The 16,211-nt window shown below is 41.8% G+C and overlaps 1 protein-coding gene across 4 annotated transcripts in view; it reads left to right on the top strand.

The window, feature by feature from the left end:
- Nucleotides 1-16,211, top strand: part of LOC121182120 (transcription factor SOX-6-like) — a 104,747-nt gene that overhangs the window by 6,019 nt on the left and 82,517 nt on the right. For all 4 annotated transcript variants that reach the window (XM_041038465.1, XM_041038464.1, XM_041038467.1 and 1 more), the window contains exon 2: nucleotides 10,584-10,653. The gene's annotated coding sequence lies outside the window, so the exon portion shown is untranslated. The remainder of the gene's footprint in view (nucleotides 1-10,583; nucleotides 10,654-16,211) is intronic.

A 16,211-nucleotide genomic window follows, 5' to 3' on the forward strand; every position in this document is an offset into this window, starting at 1 on the left:
AGTCTCAGAAGTTATTATTCATTGCTGCTTGGTCATGGAAATCTCATCATTGTAACTTTATTATTTCACTTTAAGGCGGACGAATCATTGTAAAAAAAAGACATAATTCAGACTGTTTTTCTCTCTGTTGCGTTTGATGGACATCGAAGCTTCGCCAAAAGCCACCAAAAATAAATGTTAAAAAATGTCCACCACAGCTGATCCTCTGTTAATTTGTGGACATAAATTACAGGATTAAAGTGCTGTGGTCAATCTCTTTGGTTCTCCCAATCAGATTACAGACTTTTGGTATTTCTAACAAGACTACAGGGTGACCAGGTGACTGACTCTGGTGCTCCAGTGGCTCTTTATCTGTCAGTCAGTAGTTGTGGCCTTGGACGACAGTAGCAGCAGATGCTTTGGCAATTACACTGCTCCTGATGATTTTACAGAAAAGGGAAATCACATGCAAGCATGCCTGCATGTCCAAGAGATTTTAGAGCTTCAGTCTTTCCTCCTTCTTCCACTTTCTCTTTTAGTGTGTCTTCCTCCCTTCTTTGGGTTACATTTAACAAATCCAAACTGAGGGCTAGAGCTCACACTTCAGACCAAAATCCTAAAAATTTGCTGTAGCCATCTTCATTTAAGAGTCAAATAAGGACTGAAAAAAGAAAAAAGCCAAATCCAGAAATTCCATCAGTGACTTTTGCATTTTTTTTTCTTTCTTCTGGCTGAAGCACTGCCTATTTTATTCTGACACGAAACTCATATGACAAAAAGACTGTTTTTGGTCTGTCTATGAGCCATTGACCCTGCTTGAAGTATTTGTGTCACTGTTTTTCAGGGTCGCAGAGTGTGACATGGTACTTGTTTGGGAAGTTGTATGGTTTGGGGACTTTTATGAAAGATGAGTGTCATTCATTATCCCCACAGTTCAGAGCTGTTCAACAGCCTTTATTCAGAAAGATGTTTTGTTTTTCCAGAGTGCTTTTTTTTTTGTGTGGAGCATTTGATATATTTTGTTGAGTTTATCCAACGAGCATGGGCTGCCACGGTGGGTTTGTGTAAACCAAAAGTGGTGTAATTCACCTGGGCTTTGAAACAGGAACTCCTGAGATAATTATTCTTAATTATTCTAAATAAATGCCCTAAGATGAATCCTAACTTCAGTATCTACCTGCAGTGTGCTTAATATAATGCACTAAGTCAACAATGGGAAAGTGGGTGTCATTAGCAAACATCCCTTGGTTTGTTTTATCCTGCTTCAGAACCAGATGGGTGGGGTTTGGTGTATAAGACAATACAAGTGCCTGAAAGTTTTTACAATAGCATGATAGTGTTTGAAGATATATTTACACATCTTTTGTGCGATTGACAGCCAAGCTGACTCTTTCTGAACTGTCACGACACATAATCCCCACCCCTCTGGCACTCCCTATGGATTAAAACAAACAAAAATATATATGCATTTGCACTACCTTTTGATGAAAGTCTACAGCTGATGTTGCACAAATCACTTTCAGATGCTAAGATTTTTAATACAAGTTGTGTCCAGATCCAGTGTAGTACAACACTGCATGTTTCTTTTTGAACTCCCACCATAAATTTGTGTTTCCAAGGATGGAAAAGAAAAAGGAAATTTGCTGAAATGTTTGTGGCGAGGAAAAGGTCTCCCGTGCTGTTCTCATGAGCCTCTCTGCGACCGTTTTGAGGGAGCTGCTGAAAGTGGTAAACGCTACTCAGACTGACAAATCAGAACCACACGCCACTGTGCATTTGTGCTTCGCCTTGGACAGTGCGCACACGCATGCATACAATACACAAACACATTTCATAACATAAAAACTGAGCTGAGAGCACAGTCACACCTAGCTTGCTTTCCATATTAAAAACCACAGAAAGGGAATTTACTTGACTCATTTAATTTCATATTGTTCATAAACAGCCTGACATTGGTGCATTGTGTAAACAAGGTCAGATAGAGATTGGAAGATATAAAGGCTTGGATAGGAAAAAGAGGGTCTGTAACCTTCACAATGGCAATTGTCTAGGAGATAAGCATCATATTTTGTTTGAATGCAAGAATGCAAGATTAATAGAAAAAAAACGTGCCACAGTAGTATTTAAAGGGAGACTCAAATTGGAGGACTTGTGAGGGACAGATTACAAAACAAACTGTCCAAAGAATAGACTTGGAAATCTCTTGGAAATCAGAAACAAATTAAGTTTTCACTCTTAACAAAGTACACTGCAATTTTCTTGGAAGGCAACCAAGACTCCCCTTTTCCATGAATCTGTTGTGAGCTGGTGCAGCGTCAAGTGGCTTTCATTGTCCTCACCTGGCTAAACAAAGGGAAACAGATTAATAATCATTTTAGAGTTTGAAAAAACAAAAACAAAACAAAACAAAAAAAAGAACAAGAGCAAACAAGCCTGGTGTGAATGTACTCTGAGCTCATGTTTACATTGCTTTTATAGTTTGAGTCTTTCCTGCTCCTCCCATCTATAGAAGCGTCACCCTGATCCAAAAGCAGGCAGGCTATAACCTTCACTTTACCACTCGTCGTGGTTTGGAGTAATGGGGCGTGGCAGCAGGGTTCAGGGTGCGAGGCCTCCGAAATGACCCTGTGGTGAAGTAGTGAGGGCCAGGATAACGTGGTCCCACCCACCGAGCCAAAGCCCAAATCCAATTGGTCGCTGGCCAGCTTGTCTACGCAGGGCGTTGCCATGGTTTCCAGGCCCCAAAGAAGTCTTTAATCGAACTGTTGTCATCATGAGATGGTGGTGAGTGTTTTGGTTCACAGTGGAGAGATAGAGGCAACAGTGAAAAAAACGAGAGAGAAAGAATGAGGGAGGCTGAGCACTGACTATGTGGCTCAGAATAGAAATGTACTGCTTGATGGACAGCTCTTAAAGCAGCCAGTATTCGTGAGATACACACATCAAGTTCATTACTTGTGTAATGAAGTTCCCCGGGCTGTATATTGCCTGGGAAAGTATTCATAAATGACATGGTCCTGACACGCTCCTGGCTCATGTCTATTTGTATATGGTATGCTATGTTCTGTACACGCTGTTGGATTAGCAGAAGCTGCGAGTGTGGTGTTCACTGATGACGGGGTGTGCAGAGGAGTGGCGCTGGCTTGGGTATCAAGCTGACTGGGCTCAGACCTCAGGTTTCCGCCACGTAATCCAACACACTTTAGATGGTGGGACGGATGGCAGCATCATGGCCCGCTGACATTTGTGCCAGAAGGTTTCACACACAAGAACACATAAGATACACTTAATGGTAGCAGCACCGTGTGTGTGTGTGTGTGAGTGTGTGTGTCTGTGTCTGTATCTGTGTGTGTGTTTTTGTGCTAAGTCATCTGAACAGAATTACACCCATATCATGGGACCCACCTGGTGTGCTTTTCCGTGCGTCTAATGTTAACCGTGGGTTTTTAAAACAAACTTCTTTGTTTTACCGTGCAGCCTGAGATGAGACTACATTGGAAACAACCAATCAGGTCAATCGTACCACTGTATTGTTAGCGGTAGCTGATTTGTCTTGGGTCGCAGCCAATGTGTAACCAAATAAAATGGCCCTTTGCCACAGTCCCTCAAGATGATGGTTCCCCCGTTGGAGGGCCTGCCGTTGCAGGAGAGAAAATCGCTGCCTCAGCAAGCTGTTTAGTCTCATTCTCGAGGAGCTTACACTGTGTCTCCCTGTTTAATATGGGAAACATACGTAGGCTGGTCTGTGATGTCAGTTGTTATTGCTGGAGGCCTGCTATAGGAAAAATCTCATTTGCCTTTTCTAAAGCACTGTAGTGAAAAGGAGCTTATGTCATAAAGACGCTATTGTGGCTGCTGCGGGGCCTGGTGTGTGTGCATGCGTTTGTGTGTCTTTAAGTGTCTCTACTTTGAGCCATACATTGTGGATTTCACGTGTGTTTTCCTCACATTTGTGCAGGTTTCAATGAACAATGGTTTCTGTGCCTGTTTATTCATGGAACACACAAAGGGAGTTAAGTGGCGGCCTTTTGTGCCAGAGATTTATGAATTAGAGCTGCTATTGTAGCTGCCACAAATGATTACATATTTCTTGTGCCTGCCTCTCTTTGATTGTATGTTTTGTCATTGTGCAGCGCCATGTCTTTTGCTGGTGGAGATAATGATGGTGATGATGGAAGGAGTCATGGTGTGTATGAGCCTGAATAGAACAAAACATCCGTCCGATCTGACATAACTCAAACACTTATGTTTGAAAAGAATTTTGTCTTAAGGGACTTATCACACATATCAAGACAGAACTTGCACAATTAATATTTTATAAAATGTACAAGTCACTTCTTGATTTGTCTAATCTGCCAAGTGTCCTTTTCCACCTGTGGAACCTTTTCTGCCCACAAAGCTGTTTCCAGCTGCAAATGTGTACATGTGTTAATCCATCAATTTTTCCCTGGATTATTTATGGTTAAAAATAAATAAATAAATGCCAAGGACTGAAAAATGCAACTTAGTGGAAGTCAGTCAGATCAGGAACTGTTGGCCATGTAATCACTCTCTCAGACTGAACCTGAACACTGAAAAGAATTCTGTTTCAGCTGTGGACACAGAAACAAAAATATACTTATTAATTAAAAAAAGAAAAAGTGGAAAAATTAAGTAAAGGAAAAAGTCTTCGTCCGCACTAAATGTTTGCATCATGCGAAAAGGTTTCTATAAAATGAAATATGCACATTAATTCTTTAGAAAAACATGTCATCACAGTGCAACAAGTAAGAGCAGTGCGGGGTGGGGGAGCTCTGGTCTGGCAGATGAGATAAACTGTATGTTTGATTTCTCTTATGAATACAAATTGTAGACATATGGGGGAGGAGAAGATTGAAATAAAACAGTTGATATTTATTGCCACCACAGTTTTTCTATTCGTTTTTTAAAGCCATTTCTGACAACCACCTCCTCCACCTCAACAAGCCTCCCCTCACATTCGGCTTCTCCGTATTTTACAGAGCAGCAGATTTGTGCGCTGTCCTCTAAATCATTTCCCTCTCTCGCAGATTGCTCCCTGCTGGAATATTGGCCTGACAGCCGTTTTTTTCCTCACTCTGCTTCCCCAGTGGACTCATTTACATTTATGCACGCAGCAATTAATTACAGGCTGGCGCTGGCCTTGTAAATTAGAGGGAGCCGAGGTCGCCCTCATTAATTGCCCCTGACAGTTAAAGCCTTGTTTGGGTCGTGACAAGGTTGACTTTCAGGCTGGGACAGTGGAAGCTTAGCAGTGGTTGGCTGGTCTTCATACATCTGATATCACTTTGCAGCAAATGAAGAAAATTTACTTTCCTAATGAATGTATTATTTTGTAATTTCATTATGTTTTTTTTGTTGGGTACGAAAAAGTTTTTGTTCTATATCCCAGAAAACTTCTCTTTGCAGCCACGTGTCATCATTCCATTCCTTGTGTTTCGTCTTTAGCATATTGTCTTTGTGTTTTGGGGGTCCTTCATCCAAATACTTGTGGAGGGGGTTTTCGACGGACTCAGGAGTCAGGCGGGCGACTTCTCACGGTATTGGTCTTTTCATGCAAAGACGTTCCAACTTTTTTCCGGCTTCTTCCCTCACAAGGCCCTCCTTTCTTCTCTGTCACGCAGCGATGTGTTTGTGCATACCTCACCAGCTTGACAAAAGAAGGGAGAGATCCTATTCACTTCTGCCTTTGACATTCACCTCTTGTTTTTACAATCTTTCCAAGGCGCGCTGTTTGCACAGTGGAACAGGCTTTGTCTTGAAGAAGTGGGACAATGGTGAGAGCCATAATGTAATCTCCTAAGGGTAGCGAGCAGAGGGGCGAGGTTTAGATGTATGTGCTGGCGCTTGCCCCTACCAACCCTCTCCCTCCCTCCCACCTTTTACTTCAGCAATATTTCATGTTAACAGCGACTTCGGAGAGAATACATGTTGTCACTTAAGCCTCTGTAATGTTCACCTAGGTCTTTTGTGAAGGAAACACAAAAGCTTTTCACTCATGCAAACATCCTCTTCCATCGTTCCACTTAAAAGTATTCTGAGTAGCGGTTTGACCACCCACGTGCATATCTGCAACCCTGTCTTTTTTATCAGCATAACCAGAACACATTTATGTTTAAACATTATCCTTCTCCCACCTTGGGACACAAGATGCAAACCTCTCCAGTCTCCATTAAGAAAGTCCAGATTTGGGGGATCTTCATCTAACAATCATTACCAATGTACGCTGTGAATGGCCAGGTGTACGAAGGACTTGAACCTCTCTCTCAAGCTATCTTTTTTCATGCAACAGTTACGTTATTTATTTATTTATTTATTTATTTAGTATGAATGAGTACAAGAGCACCAATTCTTTTAAGGAAAGTCTGTCGGTTTCAACTGAATAATTATTGTGTTTCAGCCCTCTCTATGAAACCAGGTTTTCACCCTGCCTTTGAGTGCAGCTGTTCAGAACAGCTATAAACACTTTTTGCCATCAGACATGCCCAGACAACATGTTGTACAAACTAGTTTGTTTCAAACTTAACCTGGCATTTACGATGTCATCCTTTCAAGAACTGGGAAAAAATAAAAAACAAACAAACAAACGAAAAAAACCATTGCAAGTGACCGTAATCTAGCAGAAATATTCTCTAAAACCTATTAGTAGATTATTTTGTTATTAAACACAGTTTTTAGAAGACGGGATTGATATCTGGAAGCACTGACCAGAAACATGTTGAAATGTTAGTCTCTCAGTCACAATTTCAATGCAGTCAAATAGCCCAGTGATAATTTGAAGATAAGTTGCTTGCTTACAACCACCGTACGAAAACAGAGGAATAATAAAAGAAACATTACAAGGTCTGCAGGACATAGCCGAGTTCCTCTGAGAGTCAATGTGTGGTATAAGCTCATCATTTATGGGTCAACTGAACCCCATTCTGGCTTAAATGCCCGTATGATTAGTTGAAACCATACTCCGTTTCCTATGGAGCAGACATGGAAGTGGCAGCACAGAGCGTCATGTGGTGTTAAGCTCATTGAGAGAGCTTCTGTCTCATAGAGTTCCATTGTTCTTACTCCAGTGTGTCCGCGTCTGCACAAGTGGCATTGACAGCTGCAACAAGACAACATTTGGGACTGTGCATATTTTGCTGCGTGAATGCGTGCATTCATTGTGCAGGTGCAGGCCTTGCTCTGGATATAATACGGTGTATCTCCTTGTCGTGCACCATACCTTTTGCCTTTCTTGTTATAATCCTTAAGGCTGTGGTGTCCCGGCTTTGCTTTTGACAGAAGTATGGCTCTGGCCTTTTGCTTTGCTGCTCTGAGGTCCTCTTCCAGACAGGTGCTTTTTTTTTCTGCTGGCTCAACGGTAGGGTAACACATGTGCCATTTTACAGCTGTTGGACAGTGGGCCAAAAAGGTAGCTGTTACTTCCTGCAGTTGTCAGGAGGAACCTGAAATGGCTTTATAGCCGGGGTCTCCCATGTCAACTCCCCCTCTGAGGTGGATGAGAAGAGCAATGGTTGGGAGTTGACATGTGGGATCATGAACAGGAGAGTGAGTTGGAAAAAAACCCATGCAAAAAAAAAAAAAAAAACATCATGTACTTGCCTACGAGTGTGTATGCAAAGAAGAGAGTACAACAGAACAAAAGAAACACTAAAACAAGAAAAAAAAAAAAACTGTGGGCCAGTCAGGAGTCTTTGACTCCTGACAGGAGTCTTTGACTCCTGACTGGTTCCAGTAACTCCATATACAGTAGACCATCCACTGACAGAAGTCTGTCTCTCTTTTTTTATTTTTAAGGTCTGTGAAATCCTTCGGTAATAGGGCCAGGTATTTTTCTTATATTGACACATCTCACAATGTGGCAAATATTTGCAAAATCATATAATTAAATAGAGTGTACAGGCTGTAGTGTGAAGAAGTTCTTTTTTTTTGTATCACTTTCTTCACAGCATAAATTGATATTCAGTGAACTGTCAGAAAAAAAATCCTACATTTATAAAACAAAAAACTTTACAGTGTACATTGGTGTTATAGTTTGCTGGAATCATTAATATGAACGACTGAATTATGTAAAAACAACAGCACAACATGGTCATGTTGTGATTACACTGAAAGATGATAAGACTGAATCACTGTCTGATCTTTTTTTATTAGTCTCTTCTTGGAAAATTCTAAGGGCTCAGTTTTGAAAAAAAAAAAAAAAAAGAGTTGTCGTAACCCTAAATGTATGGACATTTCAGCACACAGAGGGTTAATGTGCACATGTAGGAGCTTGAAAATCTACAGGGGCAGGTATTGTAATCTATATTCATGAACTCTCCTGCCACACCTTATGTGACTGCAATATGATACCACTCCTGCACACAGATAGTTACAATAACTAATAAAACATCTTAATATTTAAGATTGCTTTATCCCCATCTAACCTGCACCAGACTGGATTATCCAGTGGGTGACTTGTGCATATTACCAAAGAGGATGTGCACTCTGTTAATACAGGTGTGTACATATGTTCACTGTATATGTAATGCAAGGGACATTTTCTGCATAGCACATGAACGTTTGTGTGAATGTGTTTGCCTGCACTCAAGGCTGTTTCTGAATGTGTGTGTGTGTGTGTGTGTGTGTGTGTGTGTGTGTGTGTGTGTGTGTGTGTGTGTGTGTGAGCATGTGCGCTTTGCGCTTACTCTCCTGTACTGGGCAGCCAGCTGTCTCTCTGATTACCCAGCATCCTCCAGGTGTCAGATCTGCCATCTGCAGATGAGTGGCAAGGCATGTGGAGCGGAGGAATGGAGGGGAAGGGAGGGGGTGGGGGCAAAAAAGAAGAGGAGGAAACAGAATAACTGGTTCTGCAGACATCTGGAACGTGTTCAGACGGGTCAGCGAGAGCTGCGGAGTGTGAACGGCTCTCAGGGGATTCCAGCTCGCTGTCTTGATTGAAAAGGTGGCTTTTTGAGTCGTTGGTTTCTCAACTTTTGTTGGGCAATACCAGTTCTTCTCCAAAAGCGAGAGAGAGAGAGAGAGAGAGAGAGAGAGAGAGAGAGAGAGAGAGAGAGAGAGAGAGAGAGAGAGAGAGAAATAAGTTGCTTCTTACCGAAATGTTTGCCGGAATGTTTCACAGAAGTGTGTTTTTGCCGACTATTTGTTATCATTACTATTATCACATGAACTTCTTAGTGTAAAAGCCTTTGAGTTGTTCTGGTCAGAATTGCCTTTAATTGTGCCCTGAGAGAAAAATGCAACCAAGAGAATCATTTGGTTGATTCAATACATGAATAAAAGATCATACATGGCCAGTGTTGGCTTTTTTCTTCATTGTTCTCAATTAGCCTCAAATTGTAGAATCAAAGGCGTGTTTATATTGCACTCTTTGTACAACTTAGAGGCTGTGTTAAGGCGTGGTCATGATGCATAGCGTCAGAGAAATGTGTTTTGTTGCCTGTCTGTGTGATCACAGCCTCTCTCTTTAAGTCTGTCCTTATTCTGTTCAGTTCTTTCTTTCTTTCTTTAATTAGCGGACTCCTACTTTCAATTAAGACTCTCTCCCATCCTCTCTCAATTTGGGGCCCTCTCAGGGCGGTCCTATCCTGAACAGGGTATCTTCAAAGCCACCCATCTGCCGTTTGACCTCTTTGATGTTATTATTTGTTTTCTATGACCCTGGTTTAGCAAATGGCTGTTTGTAGTGTGTGGTTGTGTGCGTGTGAGGCTATAATAAGGCTGACCCCAGGTTAGCTCTCAGACTCACAGTGGTCTGTTTAAGCCAGGCAGCCTAGGAATGGCAAGCTGTCCACCTGATAGGAGTATTTTTTCCCGCTCTCATTGGGATAAATCTGAAAGAAAATATCAGGCATCACTAACTGTATTAAGACAGATTGTGACCAGTGCTTTTGACTTCAAAGCCACTTACAAGAATCACTCTGTTTGTCGTTTATTAGCCTTTGCGTGGCTGAGTCTGTGCCGTTGTTTGTGCAGTGAAACTGCTGTGAGAGAAATACAGTGATTCTCTGTTGGCTCTGCTGTGGACTTCACACAGGACCTCTGTTCTGTCTCGAGCATCCACTACAGAGGGACCTCAGGTGGGCCGAGAGTGTATTCACCGGGCTCCAGAAACACTTTCCAATTCAAACTTTCAAACTTTGGCCTAAAGTGAAGAATTTAGTCAGTGTTCATTAAAATGTTTCCTGATTTGTATGGCAACACACTCGTCCTTTAAAGGGTTGGTTCACCTAAAATTTTGGTTTTGCTCTATCCCTGTTACACTGGATAATCTACAGGACACATAACAGCTACTGTATTTCATGAGTAAAATGTTATTATAGTGACTGTAAAATGAAATCCCTTCCACCTCCATTGTATTGGGGTGGATGAAGAAAACTGGGAAGCAGATACAACAAATATCCTGCGAGTCTGAACAAATTTATGAAAACTATTTGCATGGGCTTAATACTGCTAGGTATAAAAGGCAAAATAGTCTTTGGAACTGACCCTTTAATTGATGACGATGGTGATGATGATGACTACTACATAAACGTTTCTGTTGTGAAATCAGAAATGTAATAATTTTCCTCTGCTTTCCTCTTTTTCAGGTGACGTTCATGAATTTTAAAGTCATTCACAAGTGAGAAGAGGGTGTTGGAGTTGAAGTCTCTTATTTCTGTAAGTTTCCCTCATCCAAAGTTACAAATGACACCTGTTTTTGTTGCACTGTAAAACAGCAAATTTGCATAACGCTTTTGTGCCACGGCAGATAATAAGCTCTCACACACATTATTGTTTCCTCAGAGTAGAGTGGAGCAACTCTTGCTGGTGTTTGAACATGCCACGTTTTGCACCAGTAGTTGTTCTAGCAGAGCAGCACTGTGTGTATTGTGTGCTGTGTGTATGTGTTAGTCCATGCTAACAAAACTGTAGCTGACTCTGTGCATGTCCACTACCCCTCTCCCCTCCATCGGCACATACAGAACACTTTTGATTTGTTTCACAGTAAATGCAGACCTCCACTCCAGTTAGTATTCTACCCTGTGCACCCTCAATAGCTGCTTTCACTTGGGTGAAGAAAGGGGTCTTTTAAAGACTCTCACAGGCATCACTCCAGGAACCTTTGAGCGCCGGGACCTACAGTATGCCTTTTAATGGACTTTCACTCTGTGAGCAATAAAGATTATATCTGGAGTCAAATAGTGCAGTAGGTAACACTAGCCCAAATTAAGCTGGTGAGGTTGCAGTGGCTGATCTCAATGGTTTCAGCAGAGGTGGAAGACATGAAATGTACAGATGGGAGTGCTTGGAGAAAAGAGTGATCTGACCATCTGGCTAATCCCCCTGTTTAAGAATACTTATTAAGGCCCTCTCTAGTGGCCCTTGAGCCGTGTCACTGCTAGGTCAACAAGTGGCCTGTTTGATTCTCGCTGGCATCTCCCTTGCAGAGTGGACAAATGAGCTTCACTGTTTTGCTGTGGGTGATAGTCTGTGTCCTGCTGGCCGGTCAAGGAGATCAGTTTCAAAGACTTGATTTATGGCTCGTGCAAATTGTCATGTATCACAATCTGGAGCTGTGGTTCTCAATCTGGGAGTCGGGACACCATTAAAGGGTCAGTTTTATATATATTGAAATCATGTATTGCTTTGTTTTGTTTTGTTTTAAGGAGCCACAAGGCAAAAAAAAAATTCAGATTTAGAACATCTTGGAGAAAATAAGGGATCTCTAACATTAGATGTTTTTGGAGTCTTTGGTTGATGATATATTATCACTAACCTGCTATAAAATAATGAAAACATCGCAGTAATTAATACAGAACTCATATATAATTTTCTCTGTCTAATTGCTCTGCTTTTGAAGAAAGGAATTGTGTCATGATTGGGGAAACCCAGACCACTTAGGCTCGCTTTTAATTCCATCAAACGGCCTTAATTTCATCAGTTCATCTGGAAACTTGAAATCACATTATTGTGTCTTTTAACATGCAGTTGCTTTTCAAATTTAATTACATTGCGGTAAGATGACAGGTGGACCCTCCTAACAAAATTACAGTCTTTATAGGGCACCGATCCTGTCGTGACAGCAACAATTTATGGTATCTTTGTTTTATAGGACTTTGGAAGGAAAACTGCTGCTGCTGTGTGTTGGAGGATTTGCAAAATCAAGGGCTTTACTTACTATATGAATCTAATGATCAGAAGAGCAGACGTGATTCTAAGACTAATGTTTTACAGGATCTGACATCACTGGTCGGTTGACAAAATCTGTCTCGAAACGGGTTCTTATTTGTTAAAGTATGTTTACCTTTGAAGTGTGGAGAACTAGATTCAGATTTTCATTTGTGTATCCAAAATCTGTTTAGAGCTGGGTTAGGAAAATAAGATCACATTTGTTACTTTAGCATGGCATTTACTGACACAGGCATTTTCATCTGAGATGTTCAGCCTGTGCTGAACCTGCAAAGTCAAATTTTTAGATACAGCTGTAAGTAGCAGTGAAAAAGACTTTGAGAAAAGAATTCAGCTGCTTCATGTACCACGACAGGCCTGTTTGCAGAGCTCTCTTGTTACATATGGTTGGGGTAATGGCAGTCATTTGCAAAGAGTTAGAAAAGTGACCACGCACCAAGCAGCTGTTGGGATGACTTGTGGTAAGCTAATGAGCTAATGAGCTAATGAACCCTCTGAGGTTACCTGTTTGGCTTCCCCAAAACAATGTCCTTCTCTGCTCCATTCCTTTTTACTTCAGCTTTGTACGTGAACTACAGTGCATTACAGTGTAAGAGGAATCAGCACTGCTAATGGGCAGCATCTAACAAAATTTAGTGAAATTTCTCAGTACTTAACCTTATGTTAACAGTGAGCTATTATGTCCTCTTGAGCTCAGACATTTAGTTAATTGATCCGATTTGTCAACACATATGAAATGTCCATTTAGGTCTAGAGTGGACAGAATGCCTTGCAAGTTTGCGACAAGGAACTTATTTAACGGTGGGAAAAGAGAAGTGAAGTTGAGCGATCTGCTACAGCCACGCTCAAAGTCAGCACATTTGTTAATGCGTGCCAGCTCACCAGTGCATGTACGACACAAGTACATATGTTTGTGTGTTATGTATTTAGTTGTTTGTCAGGCTGAGTCTGTATCAATTTATTTGTGTTTGTGCTTGCATGCGTGTTTGTGTTTTGCGCGCTCATGCCTCATCAACATCCCGTCTGAGGCCCATCTGGTTTGTTTTGAAGAGGCTCGTGGAGCTGCAGCGGCCGGGACTTGAAGGCAGGGCCGGGCCAGCAGCGGTTCCTCCCCACTTACACATAAATCCACGGTGCGAGGCCCACTGCCAGTAACAGTATAGACCGACCCTCATGGCTACTTCCCAAACCACCCAAGCTCATACCCCACTTTCTCTCTTCTATTGCCCTTGAAATGGGGCCTGCTCTAAATATTATCTCCCCCTGTGCTTTATCCCTCCATTTATCCCTAAGTCGGCAGAGAGAAGAAAGGAGCCGTGGGGCTGAGTCACTTTTTCCCTACTCTTCTCCTCTCTCCAAAACCACAGGCAGCGGCAGCGGCTTCCTGGAGATGAGCGCTTTTGTCTGTTGTGTGACCGCTGTGGCTTTAGGCAGATCCTCCTCTGATGAGGTAATGCACAGGCTAGATGAGGAGGCAGAGTGAGAAAGGAGGGAGGTGAGGGAGGAGAGCAGCTTGAAGATGGATCTACACTTTAACCTTTGATTTATCCAAGGAAAGGGTTTTCCTCAGGGATGCATGTTCTTTTTCAGTAACACCCTGCTTCACACGGAGGCCTCACATTCACACCTCCGTAAGTGTGACCAGTTATACAGTGGTGGCTGCTGGTCAGCTCCACAGCATCATCTGTGGGTAACAAAGTCCTACAAAGGACTCCAGCTGGAAATGAACTGGGGATGTTGCAGTTACTGTATGTGGTATGAACTGTGAGTTATATGAAACTTTGGTGTCAGTAAGTTTTAGGATGGAAATGAGGAACAGCAGTGGACAGCATTGGCAGGTGGAAAGACAAGAAGGGAGCACATCCCTGTTTCTGACTTTTTACTCTTAGTGGTTTGTACTTATATAACACCAAACCTCAAAAAATGTTTCCCTCCAAACTAGGTCCTAACTTAAACTACTTAATCACTGCTTGACTTGATGTGAGTGTGATAGCAGTTGATGTACAGACAAATGTAACTGACCAGATTATCAAAAGGACCAGGGGACGTCCTTTATGAGCATGTTTCCTTCCTCTGCATGGCAACAGATTATTCCCCTTTTATCTCCACTGTTCTGTTAACAGGACATAAGTCCAACTTCTCACATGACAGTTTTTTGCTGAAGCATTAACCTTCCAATGAAAAGAAGTGGCTGGCGACTTCAGCGCTGGTGCTTCAGAAAAAGCACATGACACACACACAAACACACACGCACACACACACACCAGGCCAAATGAAGGAGTTGGCAGTGGAGGGAACTGTTGTACACAGGGAATTGGCAAGTGTAAAATTGGAGGGGAACAGGGAAACTGTTGAAGAGAAGTGAGAGTAAATGTGTTTCTTGAGTTTGTTCGTACAGTAGCATTGGACTGCTGGTTGAAGAGCTTTCGGGAAAAGTTAGTTATTTTTTGTAACCTACTATGATGAATGACGACAAACGTGTGTGCATCTTTTTTTTCTTTGCTTAAAAAAAGCACTAAACAATATGTAAGATCATACTTCCATACTACTGAAAATCTGTAATTTTGATGCACTTCCATTAGTAAATAAATTTCTGAAAGCTAAGAGAGAATTTGTCAGTAATTGTCAGTAATACAGAATCCATTTGTCTCAACATTTCCCAACAGTTTTAACAACAATATTTCAACATTTCAGGACGTCCTAAACTGTTGTGAAATGAAGATAATATTTCATTATTCACAAAGTTTATTTCAGTTGCTATTTATGAATTTCTTCACAGATAAAACCAAGTGTAAAAAGTTTTATGTGATTCAAAGGAAAGTTTCCACTCAGCTTTCACAACTGGCAATAAAACAGTTGGAGAGAAATCCATCTTTTGTGTATCTGCATGTGTGCACACACTATGAACGTGTGTTCAGCTGCACTAATGGCCTTTCCACGCATATGTACTCATGTCTTTTCCCTCGTTTCTTTGGTGACAACTGTTATCTGCTTGGGCTTCAGGCCTCTTGTTGAGGAATGCCACCAGACTTGCTGACATTCAGGATAATTGCTTCCTGTTTTAACTGTCATGGGTCACCAAGGTCGGGGGTCAGGGTCAATTTCAGCTGCACTGGGCTATGGGGGAACACCACCTGGTCTTTAGATCATGGTGATCCAGCATAATTTTCTCTCCAAACAATGTGCCTCTTCACCTTCTTACATTCTTCAACATGCCGTAGCTGGAAAAAGCTTATATTCAGCTGTTTTGGCTTCAGTCAACACGCAAATAGCTTGAGTTTGAATGTAGTGTTGCCCATGTAGGTAGAAAAATGGAAGGCCAGGACACTAAGTGCCTTCTCTGTAACAATTACTTCTGCTGCAGTGCTAACACCTGTTTCACCAAGAGACTGGTAACTATTTTACTGACCCTGAAGGAAGCTGACTACCAAATACCAACAACTTCATGTCCTCATCATTACAGTATTCTCATCACAGTAAAAACCACACATCTAATTTTAAAGCTGCCATCAGCCAAAATTAACCGGCCTTAATGGCTGCTGATTGCATTCCTACACTGGCCAGCCCTCCCCCCTCCACTTTTAGTGATCTGTTCGTTTAAGTACATGCATAATTGAGGTCTCTTCCTTGATTAGATTTACACCAGCTTTTAACAAAGCCTGCTCGAACTTAATCCAATGAGCCCCATTGTAGCGAGAGCGGAGGGATGACATCGCTCCTGGTTAGCTTCAAAATCAACCAAGCCGTCGAGCAATTAGAGACTACGCTGACAAAGACGCTTGACAACTAAAACTAATGACACAATGCTTCTCAAAGCTCACAAAATAACAAGTGGGCATTTAAGCCATAATTTGTACAATGAATTACATTGTTAAGATGCTAACTTTTTAGAGTGGACCAGTCAGTGTCTTGTAGTTTTACACAGTTACGAGTAGCCCAGAAAGGTGTAGAGTTGTAGGCTCTGGCTGTGTCCTCTGGTGACACCTGCCCGTCCATAATCACAGTTAGAGACTAAACCTCCTCCTGACCTGTGGCTGTGTGTCACA

This window comes from Toxotes jaculatrix, chromosome 5 (assembly GCF_017976425.1).
Source record: "Toxotes jaculatrix isolate fToxJac2 chromosome 5, fToxJac2.pri, whole genome shotgun sequence".
NCBI lineage: Eukaryota > Metazoa > Chordata > Actinopteri > Toxotidae > Toxotes > Toxotes jaculatrix.